This window comes from Loxodonta africana, unplaced genomic scaffold (assembly GCF_030014295.1).
Source record: "Loxodonta africana isolate mLoxAfr1 unplaced genomic scaffold, mLoxAfr1.hap2 scaffold_185, whole genome shotgun sequence".
In the NCBI taxonomy this organism is placed as follows: domain Eukaryota; kingdom Metazoa; phylum Chordata; class Mammalia; order Proboscidea; family Elephantidae; genus Loxodonta; species Loxodonta africana.
Window position 1 is genome coordinate 196,091 of NW_026974929.1, and position 13,604 is coordinate 209,694.

Genomic DNA, 13,604 nt, shown 5'->3' on the forward strand with positions numbered 1-13,604 from the left:
ACAGATTGAATAAATGTAATGAAAGGATAGAACCCTGACACAAACTATTCCTGATCTTAAACCACATAGTGCCCCTTGTTCTCTCTGAAAAACTGCCTCGTGGTCTATGTACAGGTTTCAAATGAGCAAACTTAAGTGTTCTAGAATTTCCATTCTTTGAAGAGTTACCCATAATTTGTTATGATTCACACAGTATAATGCCATTTCATAGTCAATAAAACACATGGAAACATCTTTCTGGTATTCTGGTATTCTCTGCTTTCAGCCCAGATCCATCAGACATCAGCAATGATATTCCTCATTCCATACCCTCTTCTGAATCTGACTTGAATTTCTGTTGCAACTTCTTTTTTTTTTTTTTAATAACTTTTATTAAGCTTCAAGTGAACGTTTACAAATCCAATCAGTCTGTCACATATAAGTTTACATACATCTCCCTACTCCCACTTGCTCTCCCCCTCTTGAGTCAGCCCTTTCAGTCTCTCCTTTCTTGACAATTTTTGCCTGCTTCCCTCTCTCTCTATCCTCCCATCCCCCCTCCAGACAAGTGTTGCCAACACAATCTCAAGTGTCCACCTGATATAATTAGCTCACTCTTCATCAACGTCTCTCTCCCACCCACTGACCAGTCCCTTTCATTTCTGATGAGTTGTCTTCAGGGATGGTTCCTGTCCTGTGTCAACAGAAGGTCTGGGGAGCATGGCCACCGGGATTCCTCCAGTCTCAGTCAGACCATTAAGTTTGGTCTTTTTATGAGAATTTGGAGTCTGTATCCCACTGATCTCCTGCTCCCTCAGGGGTCCTCTGCTGTGCTCCCTGTCAGGGCAGTCATCGATTGTGGCCGGGCAGCAACTAGTTCTTCTGGTCTCAGGATGATGTAGGTCTCTGGTTCATGTGGCCCTTTCTGTCTCTTGGGCTCTTAGTTGTCGTGTGGCCTTGGTGTTCTTCATTTTCCTTTGCTCCAGGTGGGTTGAGACCAATTGCTGCATCTTAGATGGCCGCTTGTTAGCATTTAAGTCCCCAGACGCCACATTTCAAAGTGGGATGCAGAATGATTTCATAATAGAATTATTTTGCCAATTGACTGCAACTTCTTTTTAATGATCTTCAGCAAAATATTACTGGGTTTTGATATTAATGATATTGTTTGATAGTTTCTTAATTTTGTTGAATCACTTTCTTTGGAATGTGCACAAACATGGATCTCTTCCAATCGGTTGGCTAAATTATTCGGCATAGACGATTGAGCACCTCCAGTGCTGCATCTGTTTGTTGAAACATCTCAACTGGTACCTGTCAGTTCTTGGAGTCTTGTTTTTTGCCAATGCCTTCAGTCAAGCTTGGACTTCTTCCTTCAATACCATCAGTTCTTGATGACATGCTACCTCCTGAAATGGTTGAACATCGACCCATGCTTTTGTGTGTGTGTGTGTGTTTGTGTGTGTGTGTCTGTGCAGTGACCCTGTGTATTCTTTCCATCTTATTTTGATGCTTCCTGTGTTGTTCAATATTTTGCCCGTACAATCCTTCACTATTGCATCTCGAGGCTTGGATTTTTTCTTCAGTTCCTTTAGCTTGAGAGATGCCAAGCATGTTCTTCCCTTTTGTTTTTCTAACGCCAAGTCTTTGCGCATGTCATTATCATACTTTGTCTTCTCGAGCCGCCCTTTGTAAATCTTCTCTTCAGCTCTTCTACTTCATCATTTCTTTCATTTCCTTTAGCTACTTTACGTTCAAGAGCAAGTTTCAGAGTATCTCTGACATTCATATTGGTCTTTTCTTTCAGTATAAGGGCTGTATTTGAGGGTACCATCATTTTTATAACTTGCAAGTATCCTCTGTCAGTGCAGTTATTGACTGTAGCTGCGCACCACCTAGTTCTTCTGGTTTCAGGCTGATGGCGTCTCTGGTTTATGTGGCCATTAAGGGAAGACCTGTTATTCAAGGAATTATACTTAGAGCAAAATTTGTATATTTATGTATAATTTAAAGCTTCTCCTTTAAGATTGCCTTTCCCTGAACAGAAAGCTCTCACCATGTCATTATGAGAAATACTCTTTCAGTGTGAGGCAGAAAGAGATGTCCATATTTGAAAGTCCGATGGTACAAATCTCAGTAGCCAAGACACAATCACATCAACTGTGTGTGTGGGTGGGTTGTATATGTCAACATAAGGGTCTGTATTTTTCTGAGTATGAAGGTAGGATTGGCGAGTTAAGGAAGAAAGATATGAAAGCATCTTGGGAGTGGAGTGCAAGCTCCGTGACAGAAGCTGCAGCAGGGGATCTCTCAAGAGGGTTTTAGAGGCCAGTTAGAAACCTAGGAAGCAAAAGGAAATAGGGCCAGTGGAGGGCAGCACTAGAGTAGTGGTGGGGGGTAGCAAAAATAATGGTAGTGAAGAGGGCAACAAAACTGCCCTGAAAGGAGTGGCAAATTAAAGATCCTAGACAAAATTCAGGTTAAGAAAAGTTGGAATGTAAAAAAATTCTATCCTTTAGCTCTCTTTGCTGTGAGGGTTTTTTAGGCCCTTCGGGAGATGTGGGGAGAAGACATAGGAGGAGAAGAGGAGTTCCTGAATCTAGGGGAGGAGTCTGCAAGCCATCTTCTGCCCTCAATGATGTGGGCTCTGGGCTCCTTCAACTTCTCACTCCCAGAACCTCCTGAAATATTTTCTTAATTCTTCACATAGTACATTAATATCATGTCATTAGAAAATATAATAAGTACGCTTCTCTCTAACCACCCTTTCCCCCATCGTATACTCTCTGCACTAGTTGTCCACTGGCTTCCTTCCTTTCCACCAGGTACAGAGCCTAAACAACAGAGTGCCTGGAAAGCTCTCGAACTCCCAGTGAATTCTGTAGCTTGATCCCTCACTTATTCCTACATTTCTTATTGATATAAAAATTTGGTTAATTGCCTACCAAATGACAGGAAATGCTTTCTCAGGGCGCTCCTCCTTATGACCTTATCCGTTCCCAATTCCTTCATCTTGTCCTATCATGGCTCTCTTTTCTGGTGGAAACCAGACCCTTTGTTCCGTAACACACATCAATCTGGGACAATTTTTCCTCTCACCCTTATCTAGAGTCTTAGAGAAAGGCCTCTTCCTTGTGTATCACTGTTTCATCCTCTCTGGGTGAAGATGTCCAATCATAATGATGTTCTGAAGGATCTTTATCCCTTTTCCCAGTTCTTCATGATGCATGACCGTTTGATGACTTGGGGACCCCGGTTTAGTCCAGAATTTCTGTGATAGAGTAGTTCCAGGTGCTCTCCCACAGGATCTCAGATCGACACCCTCTCCAAAAGAGTAGGTGAGATCAGCATGAACGGCATGGCTTCCATAACCCTGTGTGACATCATTCCTGACATTGCTCAGTTCCATGGGCCCACTTTAAATAGAAACACAGCAAAAAGAAAAATATGAAACAGTTCAAGTAGGAGCTTGAATACTGCCAGTCCCAGACTGGGAAAAGGGGGCTTAGATATAAAAAAGGAATTGCAACTTTTCTCTGCACTCCATTCGTTACTATCCCTTGGTGGGGAGAGAGAGAGTACAGGGAATCGTTACACTGTGACCAGGAGTTGATTTGTCCAAAACTTCTCATTTGACTCTCTTGGAATCATGTCTCTCCGGCCCTGGTCATACAATGTCCGCTCTGAACACCTCTCAGGTCTCCTTAGCCTCTGAGGCTTCACACAGGCTCTTCCCCGTGACTAGATTTTCTCTCCCATCACATCTGATGGCCTACTCTCTGGTGAAGCATGGTGGTTAAGAGAACTGACCCCATTGGAACAGATTGGGCTTCTGAGCTCACCATAAAATGCTAAGACTCAGGAATTTGTGGTCAGCCAGAATGGGAGGTTTAGGAGTTGACTTGGGGAAAGTCCATGACCTGTGCATCTTCCAGGCTCTGCTTTCACTCTGGAGCCCATTTAGAAAAGGAGCTGGTAAATGGAGACAGCATTTGAGGAAGCAATGAAGAACGTTGGGGTGGTGATGACTTCTCAGAGGAAAATAAAAGTTTCAACAGGGAAATGCTAGGGTCTACTCTTGTATGACTCCAAACTATAAATAGGGACGAGTGGTTGGAAAACAGTAGAACAAAAGATGATCTGCATCTGGTCACAAATGTTTCAAATGCCTCAGTGGCTTCAGCCTGTCTCCTCAGACTTCTCTCTGGAGAAGACATGGGGCTTCCTGGACCCGGGCCTTTTTTCACGCCTTAACTATCCAATCATATTCTCAACTTGGTTCAGACATCACTTCCCTAAATATCCTCCTGGTAGATTTGTTCACTTCTTGCTCCCTACTCCATTGTACCTGCAAAACCCTTTACCACAGCATAAAACACAATTGCATTTACTTTTTGTGGTTGATGTAAGAAATGTCTACACATTTATCCTCTCTCTGTGCCCATGCCTTCTATGAGACTCTGGAGCGCCTTTCATTAGCAGTAGGAGTCTTTCTCCATCCCTCAGTTGGGGCTGACGTTATTGTTTTGGACATTGGGATGGTAGAAAACCTGATAAAATGAGAGAGTTGGAAGACTTTACATTGAGACTTTCCCTTTTGTTGCTCTTAAACCCTGAGAACTCATGGGAACATCCTCAGGCCAGCCTGCTAGATGATGGAAGACCAATGGAGGGAGGATCTAGCGGTTTCACTGACTTGATGTTATGAACTGGCTCCCAGCTACCTGGAAGCAAATTGTAGACACATGAGGAAGCCGTGTTGTGAGCCACTGAGGCTGGCCCAGATCAGAAGAGCTCCAAACTGACAACTTGAAAAATTGTGAGCTGGTAAATTGTCGCTCTTTTAAGACACGACAATTTGGGGTCATTTGTAACACAGCAATACATGACTGATACAACTGTTAACTTGGCTGTTTCTCTCACCAGGCATTGAGGGAAATTCTCTGAGTCATTTCATCATCAAGAGCAACTGCCATAGGGTCTCACATATAGCTGTTATAGTGTAAATGTTTGCTGACTTCGTGGATAAATGAATAATATGAATTGTAAGTGAATCAGCACAAATTCATGTGTGCAAGAAAACTTGATATTTCTTTAAATAAACTGAATTCCAACTCAGAGCTCTCGGCTTACAAAATTGGGGTAAAATTTTAACCTTACTTCTTTGTAGGGGTATATTTGGTGTTGGTTTATTTTCTAGGTACCCCGGGGTCTAAAGAAGGACCAAGGTTTGGAGATCTTTAACACACCCATCGCCTCAGCCTATGTGGGTGATCTCTCTAGAAGCATTGTCTCTGCTGCTTCCATTCTCAGATGGAGCATGAGAACCTTGGCAGGGCTGGGAACACTGTAACGTGGTTTGTCTACTTGTGTGCCTGTATTACCCTTTGAAGTGCTGCCACCTACCCCAGGGCATTATCAAGAAGCAGGCCTCACCCCTTCCCAATGTGTAGGTGTCTGCTGTCTGACTCCCACTCTTCCCCTGGGTTCCAGTTCACTCAGTGTGATTACTCCAATGAGCTGAGACTCTTACAACAGACTCTTCAGAGTCTCGAAGTTTCAGGACTTTAACTGTGTGTCCAATTACCTCTTGAAATGAGGTAGGGAAGGTTGAAAAACATAGGAAGATTTTATTTTGAATTTAATGTTTCAATAAAATTTCTTGCCATGCATTTTCAAATGGTTCTGCCTAACAATTCCCTCTGTTCTCTTACAAGATGCAGGGCAATGAAGAGGGAATGTTTGTTGTGTCATAATCTCCAGAAGGATGCAAAGTGCACATGGGGTCCATTCCCCCCAGTGCTCACACTTGAGCACCACACCCACATGGACTCTCTGCAAGTGTTACTGAGTCCCTCACACATCCACAGTGAACAACTTTCAGATTCTCATAAGCAGGAATTATTTGTGTCCTAAGAGGAGGAACTCCTTGGAGACCCTACTGTGTCCTACAGGGTCACTGTGAGTCGGAATCGACTGCATGGCATCGGGTTTTGTTTTTGCTTTTTGGGGGGTTGGTTGATGTCAGCTGCAGGATAGAGTTTAAAAAAATGTTGACAGCATAGCAGGTAAAACCAACCAAATGAAACTGAAATGAAATGTCTTTTTCACACTTACTGACCTCACAGTTCCTTCAAAGTGTTTACTTTCCACTGGGTTCAGAGGCGAGAGACACAGCTTGGGACACCTCCAAAATGATACGTCTCCCTCCTGATGTTAGGTAACATTACATACTGTTTGGCTGGTTTATCATCTGACTGTTCCACAAAAATAGAAGGCCCATGCAGGCAGGACCTTTCTGCTGTGTTGGTCAGAGTATCCTGGTTCCTGGCACCTAAGAAGCTTCCAAAAATGATATGTCTGATTGAATGAGCGGGTGGGTTTTTATAAAAACCATGGAAGTGCTCTGTTTATGTAGTTACAATAGTGAAAACAGGCATAAGGAAATGGAGACTAGGACTCGTATAACTCAAAGTTATGTATAATGAAAACAGAACTTGTTAATGAAGAGATAAAAAAATAAGATGTATTAGTGGAATGTACCCCTTCACTTTGGCTGGAGAGAGATATGGTAAAATGGGTTCTTTTCGCCTACTGATTCATAGGTTGTATATATTTAATTGAAATGTTAGTCTTTCGGGAGTCACAAATATTTCTATTGAGATATAATTCACCGGCCATAACATTGCCTTTTATAATGTGCACAATTCTGTGGTTTCTAGTATATGGACAGAGTTGTGCAACAATCACCACTGTCTAGCTTCAGGATATTTTCAGTACCCTGTAAATAAACGCCCTGCATATTAGTAGTCATCTCATTACTCCTTTCCTCCAAGACGTACCAACTGCTAATCTACTTTCTGTCTGTGTTGGTTTGTCTGTTCTGGGTATTTCATGTAAATGGAATCATGCACCATGCGGTCATTTCTGTTTGGCTTCTTTCACTTAGCATAACGTTCTCAAGGTTTGTCCATGTTGTGCCATGTATTAGTACGTGATGCCTTTTAATGGCTGAGTAATATTCCATTTTACGAGTATACCACAGTTTATCTGTCAGTTCATGACTTGGGGATTCTCTCCACATTTTGGCTATTTATAAATAATTCTGCTATGAAAATTCTTTTGTAAGTTATTATGTGAACGTGCTTCAGTTGTCCTGGATGCATACCTAGGAGTGGGATTGCTATGTTGCATGCTAACTCTATATTTAACTTTCTGAGCAAGTACCTAACTGTTTTCCAAAGCGATTGGATCATGTTACATGTCCACCAGCAATGTATGAGGGTTCCAGTTTCTCCACATCCTCACCACTTGTGTTGTCCATCCTATTGATTTGAGCCATCTTAGTGGTTTTGAAATAATAGTGCGTTTTGGTTTTGATTCGCATTTCCCTAATGACTAATGAGGTTGAGCTTCTTTTCATGTGATTATTGACCATTTCTCTATCTTCTTTCGAGAAATGTCAATTCAAATCCTTAGCCTACGAATTTTTCTTCAGATTTTTACCTGTATTTTTGCTTTCTTCATATAGTTTTTGATATGCCTAACATCTATATCTGTATCTTACCAGTTTTAACCTTCACACCTTTGGGATTTTTAGAAAATCTTTCTCTTTTACCAATAAAAAGCAAAACAAAATCTCTCATAGTTTCTTCTGAAATTTCTATGGTGGCATATTTTACTTTTGAATATGTGATCCTTTTGGAATTTCGTTTCCTGAAAGCTGTGAGAAAAAGGATGAAAATATTTTTACAGGTGATCTAAATGATTACCAAATTGCTGCAAGCACTCCTTTTTGCCTTTTTGCATAAGCCATATCTTAACTGCATTTTCCCATATTCCATGTAGAAAAGCATTTTTACAGAAGGAGGCCCGCCATTTCCAGCCATTTCATTTTAAGGTTTTGCTTTGCTGGAATAGAAATCCCTTCGATACCTTTTCTACACACCTGTTCTCATAGCCAATAAAAATTTTGTGTGAGTAGGACTCCTGTGAATTTATAAGATGAAGTTGAATTTTATAACTGGTTCCATGTGGTGCAGCCCAGCAGAAGGACAGACAGAAGCAGTAGCTCCAGAGGGAACAGAAGCTATAAGAACATGAGCCTCTAGAGATTTGCTGCTGCATTTCACAGAAAGCTCTAGACTTTTCTTTATAAGCTTATCATTATATGTGAACATCACCTTAGAACAGATGAGAATAATGCTTTTTAAGTGAGGCATTCAGGACAGGACTGGAGAAAAATGTAGAACAAAATCCTAATTCAAAAAAAAAAAAAAAAAAACCAGAATTGCTAGCTTGACAGAGACTGGAGAAACCCTGAGAATATGACCCCCAGACATCCTTTTTTAGCTCAATAATGAAGTCACTCCTGAGGTTCACCCTTAACCAAAGATTAGACAGTCCCATAAAACAAAATGAGACTCCTGGGGCATACCAGCCCAGGAACAAGGACTAGAAGGCAGGAGAGGACAGGAAAGCTGGTAATAGGGAACCCAAGTTTAAGAAGAGAGGGTATTGACATATCTTGAAGTTGGTAAACAGTGTCGTAAAACAATATATGTCCTAACTGTTTAATGAGAAGCTACTTTGCTCAGTAAACCTTCATCCAAAGAACCCTTAAAAACAAAAGTTAGGCATTCAGAAGGAGGGTGTTCATTCCCTAGGAAATAGTTAGACTTATGTGTTCTGGTGAACATATGTACCCATTTCTATTGGGTATGTATCTAGAAGTAGAATTGCTTGGTCATAGAATATATGGATGTTCACAGCTTTAGTAGATATGGCCAAAGCATTTTTAAAGTGGTTGTACCAAATTACACTTTCACTAGCAGTAGAATAGAATTCCAGTTGCTCCATGTTCTACCAAATAGTTGGTGTTTCCATTTTTTTTTTTATTTTAGCCATTCTGGTGTGCAGGGTTAAGATCACATTGTGAGTTTTTATTAGAATTCCTCTGATAACTGATGTAGTCCCTTTCCGTATGTATGCTGGCCATACAGAAATCTTTTATAGAGCGTTCAAGTATTTACTTGGCTTTCTATTGAATTCTTTTTTTTTTTTCTTTATGAATCATCCTTTGTATATTCTAGAACCAAGTTTGTAGTAGGATGTATGTATTGCAAATAACTTCTGCTTCCACATGAATTCACCCTTGTAGCTTGTCATCATCTTTCAAATTAAAAAGCATGCCTTTTACAAAAACAGGCAAATGTATAGAGACGAAAGTTTATAAGGGTTCCCAGGGGCAGGAGGGAGGGAATAAAGGGGTGTTATTGCATATGGAAACTGAGTTTCTGTTTACAATGATTGAAAAATCACACTGATTAAGGGTAGGGTTGCACAACCGATTAATTCCTTTCAATAGTGTGTACACCTGTACAACTCGTTCACTTGGCAAAGGTTTGTGTTATATTTACATCAACAACAAAAATGTATAGCTGCTGAGGCAAAATGATAGTACTGAATTGATGAGATGTATTCTTTTATTATACTCTTCTCTATTTTCTCATTTGTTTTTATAAGAAGTTACTGTTAAAATCAAAGGAAATAAAACGTTTGCATGATGAAAGTGGACAGCAATGACTATTCCACCCATTGTGTCCCTCTGAAGTTTAAATGAGGAGCTACATGCCTCTAGCAGACGCCCAGCCTTACTTAGCACTCAGGAAATATTCATTTCTCCCTCTCCTCTGACTCATGGTCTTCTCCCCTTGTTTATTTGCTCTTTTCTGTTTCCAACTGGCTGCATATGACCACCAGGCTTCCTGACTCCATCATTCTGCTTTCCATACCAATGTTATTGTAACCTTGGGATCTTGGGCAGTGGTGAAAGTTACACACTGTCCCTGCTATTATGAAGCGGACAAGGCAGTGCAGGTGGGAGGGGCAGTGGGGAAATTCGGCCTAGAGAAAGGACAGACCACCTTCCAGGAACCACACTGACCTTCAGAGAGCTTTGTTGGCTGTGGTTCACCTGGCCAGCTTGTAGGCGTCAGGGTGCCCTAGGGCTCAGTGTTTAGTCCTCTCTCTCTATTGACACCCTCTGTCTGGAATGCCTCAGTGTGTCCACAGCCATTGGTCTGTAGCTGAGGACGTGAGATTTACACCTCCAGCCATTTCAGCTCCTCCTGGGTGCAGACTTATAGTGAAATATCAGCTTAAATCTCTGTATCGGCCTCTTCATGTATAAAATGTGCATTATAATGGTACATTCCTCATAGGGCTATCGTGCAGAACAAATATCTTAGGAAAGGAGAAGCCCTTACAAGAATCCCGGCACCAGCGCATGTACTCAGTAAGTGTTAGCTGTTAGTATTATTACCTGACATCTCCATGTGGATATCTAACAGCTATGCCATGTTATCAAGGCCACGAAACAATTCTGGTCCCAACTCCATTCCACACTTATCAATGAATTTCCCAAGGCTTCAGTGATGGGAGTCTGTGTGTTTTTCCACACAATGGACATGGGTGTGAAAGGTTGGCCAGGGTCTTCATAATAAGCTGCTCCAAAGTTCATATGAGTGGCCATTGAGACAAGTTACAACCAACTAATGCGGGAAAAAAATAGAACCACTCTCAGCTGCTCATGCTAGTATTCTCAGTCCAGAATATCTGGTGAGGGCACTATTATGGACTGAATTGTATAACCCCAAAAGGTATGTTGAAATCCTAACCGCCGTACCCGTAAATGTGACCTGATTTGGATATAGAGGATTTTAAAATTATATTAATGAGGCCATACCAGTGTAGGGTGGGTCCTAAACCTAGTCCCTTCTGAGTTATAAAAACAGCAGAATAGACACAGACACACTCAGTAGGAGAGGAAGACAGACAACGGAGCAGATGCACCATACGAGACCAGGAACACAAAGGGTGGCTGGAAGCTGCTAGAAGCTAGAGTAGACATGAGCCATACCCTGAACTGAGGCAGGTAGCCTCCTGAACTGCGAGAAAATAAATTTTTATTCTCTAAAGCCACCCAACTGTGTTATCTTTTTTTTGCCTACGGCAGCACTAGGTAACTAACACACATACCTGTGCTTATAAATCCAGCCCAGTGTAAAATAGTGCTCTCCCCTCCGTGGTCTAGCCCACCTGGATCCCGCTGTTTCCCTGTCAGTGTCCTCTGCTTTCACTGAGAGCTGTGACAGAGTTGTCTTGATGCCGCTGCATAGACATTAACTTTATTTTTTACTTGATTAACTAATATTAATTCTAATATTTTCTATGGTTTTTAAATTTTTCTGTGGAGACATTCCTATAATCTATGAATAATAAGAGTTATACGTTTTCTTTTTGTACTCCAGGGTTAAATATTTAATAGAAATAATGAGAGAAAGCATCCTTATTGCTAAGGAATATTAAAGAGAATGTCCCATATTTCACCAGGAACTATCATGCGAGTTGTAGTTTTCCACATTCGGGAACTCCTTTTCTGTTCCGTGTTTGCTCAGAGTTCTTATGTCTCAGTGTGGTTGGATTTTATCACTGCCTTTTCACCGTCTCTTGAGGTGAACCTATGTCTTTTCTTCCTTAACCTACACATGTGGTGAATTAAATTGTTAAACCTTTAATGTTCACTCAAGCTTGCATCCTTTAAATAAACCCCTTTGATCATGGCGTATTACCCGCTTTATACCTTGCTGGATTTCTTTGCCAGCATTTTATGTAGGTTTTTGCATCTCAGTTGCTTAGTGTGCTTGTCCTGTAACTCCTCTTACACCTTCCTTTTCTAATTTGGTATCAATATTAAAGTGGCCTTAGGGAACAAGTTGGGAAGCATCTCATAGTTTTCTCTTCTTTAATGACTGTGTACAAGATTGAAATGATCTGTTTTTTGCATGTTTGCTGGAACCTGCCTGAAAGTGATCTACCAAACCCAAAACCAGTTGGCCATTGAGTTGATTCCATCTTTGTAGGGAGATCTTGAACTACTGACCCATTTTGTGTAGTGATTAAAGGCCTCTTCTGATGCTACTTTACTTAGAAAATTTTCCACTGCATGTTTTAGGCTGTTAGGATTTCATCTTTAAATATTATGTGGTTATCACTGTTTTCCGCCTTATCCAGGTCAATTAATCCCAGATTTTCCGTTTTTCTGAAGTGAGAGTGTGTATCTACTCCTGGTACCAATTCCCTAATCTAAGACTTATTTGCAAAGAAAGATACAACCCAGTCTTGAGTCCATAATGTGAGGTTACAGTCTCATATTATGTGATTTTTTTTGTAGTTGTTTTTTTGTTTTATTTTTTTTTCTTTTACATATTCCGTAATTGTTCTTTTTCTTAAAATTTTTTTATTTACTTTTTTTTTCTTTTTTCATTTCCCACCTATCTAGCAGTTTTAGGAAACCTGGTGGAGTAGTGGTTAAAAGCTACAGCTGCTAACTAAAAGGTTGGCAGTTCAAGTCCACCGGGCGCTCCTTGGGAACCCTATAGGGCAGTTCTACTCTGTCCTTTATGGTCCCTATGAGTCGGAATGGATTAGACAACAATGAGTTATTGGTTCTAGTGCTTTTAAGGTTGTGCATTTCAGGTTCAGATCTTTAATCTAGCTGAGAACCGACTCCGGGTTCAGTGTGGTGAGGTGCTCAGTTGCATCTGTGCATCAAGAGAAGGCGCTTCAAGAACTAGGGGAGGGGGCGGCAGGGATGCTCAGAGAGGGGCACCCGGGAGAGGTGCGGGGTCCTGGGCAGCCCTACCACAAGCTGGCGGGGAGCAGGAAAGAGCTGGCTTCAGGAGCCTTTTGTGACAGTCCCAGCCCACCCATCCCCACCCACACCTAAGACTGGCCAGACTGGCAGGTCCCAACAGAACTCGGGGACCCTAAGGCCATAGAGGGCGAGACCCAGGGTACATACCTGAGCCTGATCACAGCGCATATGATGGGATAGGAGGGCAGAGGAGGCATATGGGGACTTGGGTCCAGACAGTGGACACAGAAGGGTGAGAACTTGTGGTTAGCGTCAGGATCTGAACGTGGAGGCCTTCGAGATGCACTTCCTGGAGGAGAAGGTGAAGCCACAGAGGCCACACTGCCTGGCACCCACCCTGTCCCCTTCCCAGGGCCCCAGACTGGACTCACCGCCTGCGCTGCCCTAGGAGAGCTCCCCACGTGTGGTACTCTTAGTTTGAGGAGCAAGAGAGCCCTCCCTGGTATAGGCTAGGGAATTTATTTCCTTTGCTCTCATCATGGGTGTGAGTGGACTCTTGTCTGCACAGACTAAAGACGAATTATCAAAATCAGCTCAAGACTCCAGATTTGACTTAGATATCATAAATTAAAACAGAGAAATACAACTTTAGCAATAAGTGCCTGCCTGGAGCCCAAGTTGCATTAAAAAACAAAAAAACCTGAACAAGATCCCAGAAGGAGTGAGTGATAGGACCCTCCTTCTTTTGCCGCCCTCCTGTGGTCCCAAGCTTTCTCTTTTCCCACCTCCCAAGACTGTATCAACTGCTCTGAGATTTTTAGAATAAAGATACCCAGGAATATCACTGCTCCCACCCTGTGAGGATTTCCCCAGTGCTGGGTTAGACTAAGACTGAGAATCCTCCAGAGGCTTCCGGGTCCTGTGTACTGGACGATCAACACACCGAGGTTCAGAGCCACTTCATTTT

At 41.9% G+C, this 13,604-nt stretch overlaps 1 protein-coding gene across 2 annotated transcripts in view; it reads left to right on the forward strand.

Moving 5' to 3' along the window:
* LOC135229306 (protein FAM170B-like) overlaps positions 1 to 13,604 on the forward strand; it is a 136,461-nt gene that overhangs the window by 15,976 nt on the left and 106,881 nt on the right. The gene's annotated exons all lie outside the window — the stretch shown is intronic.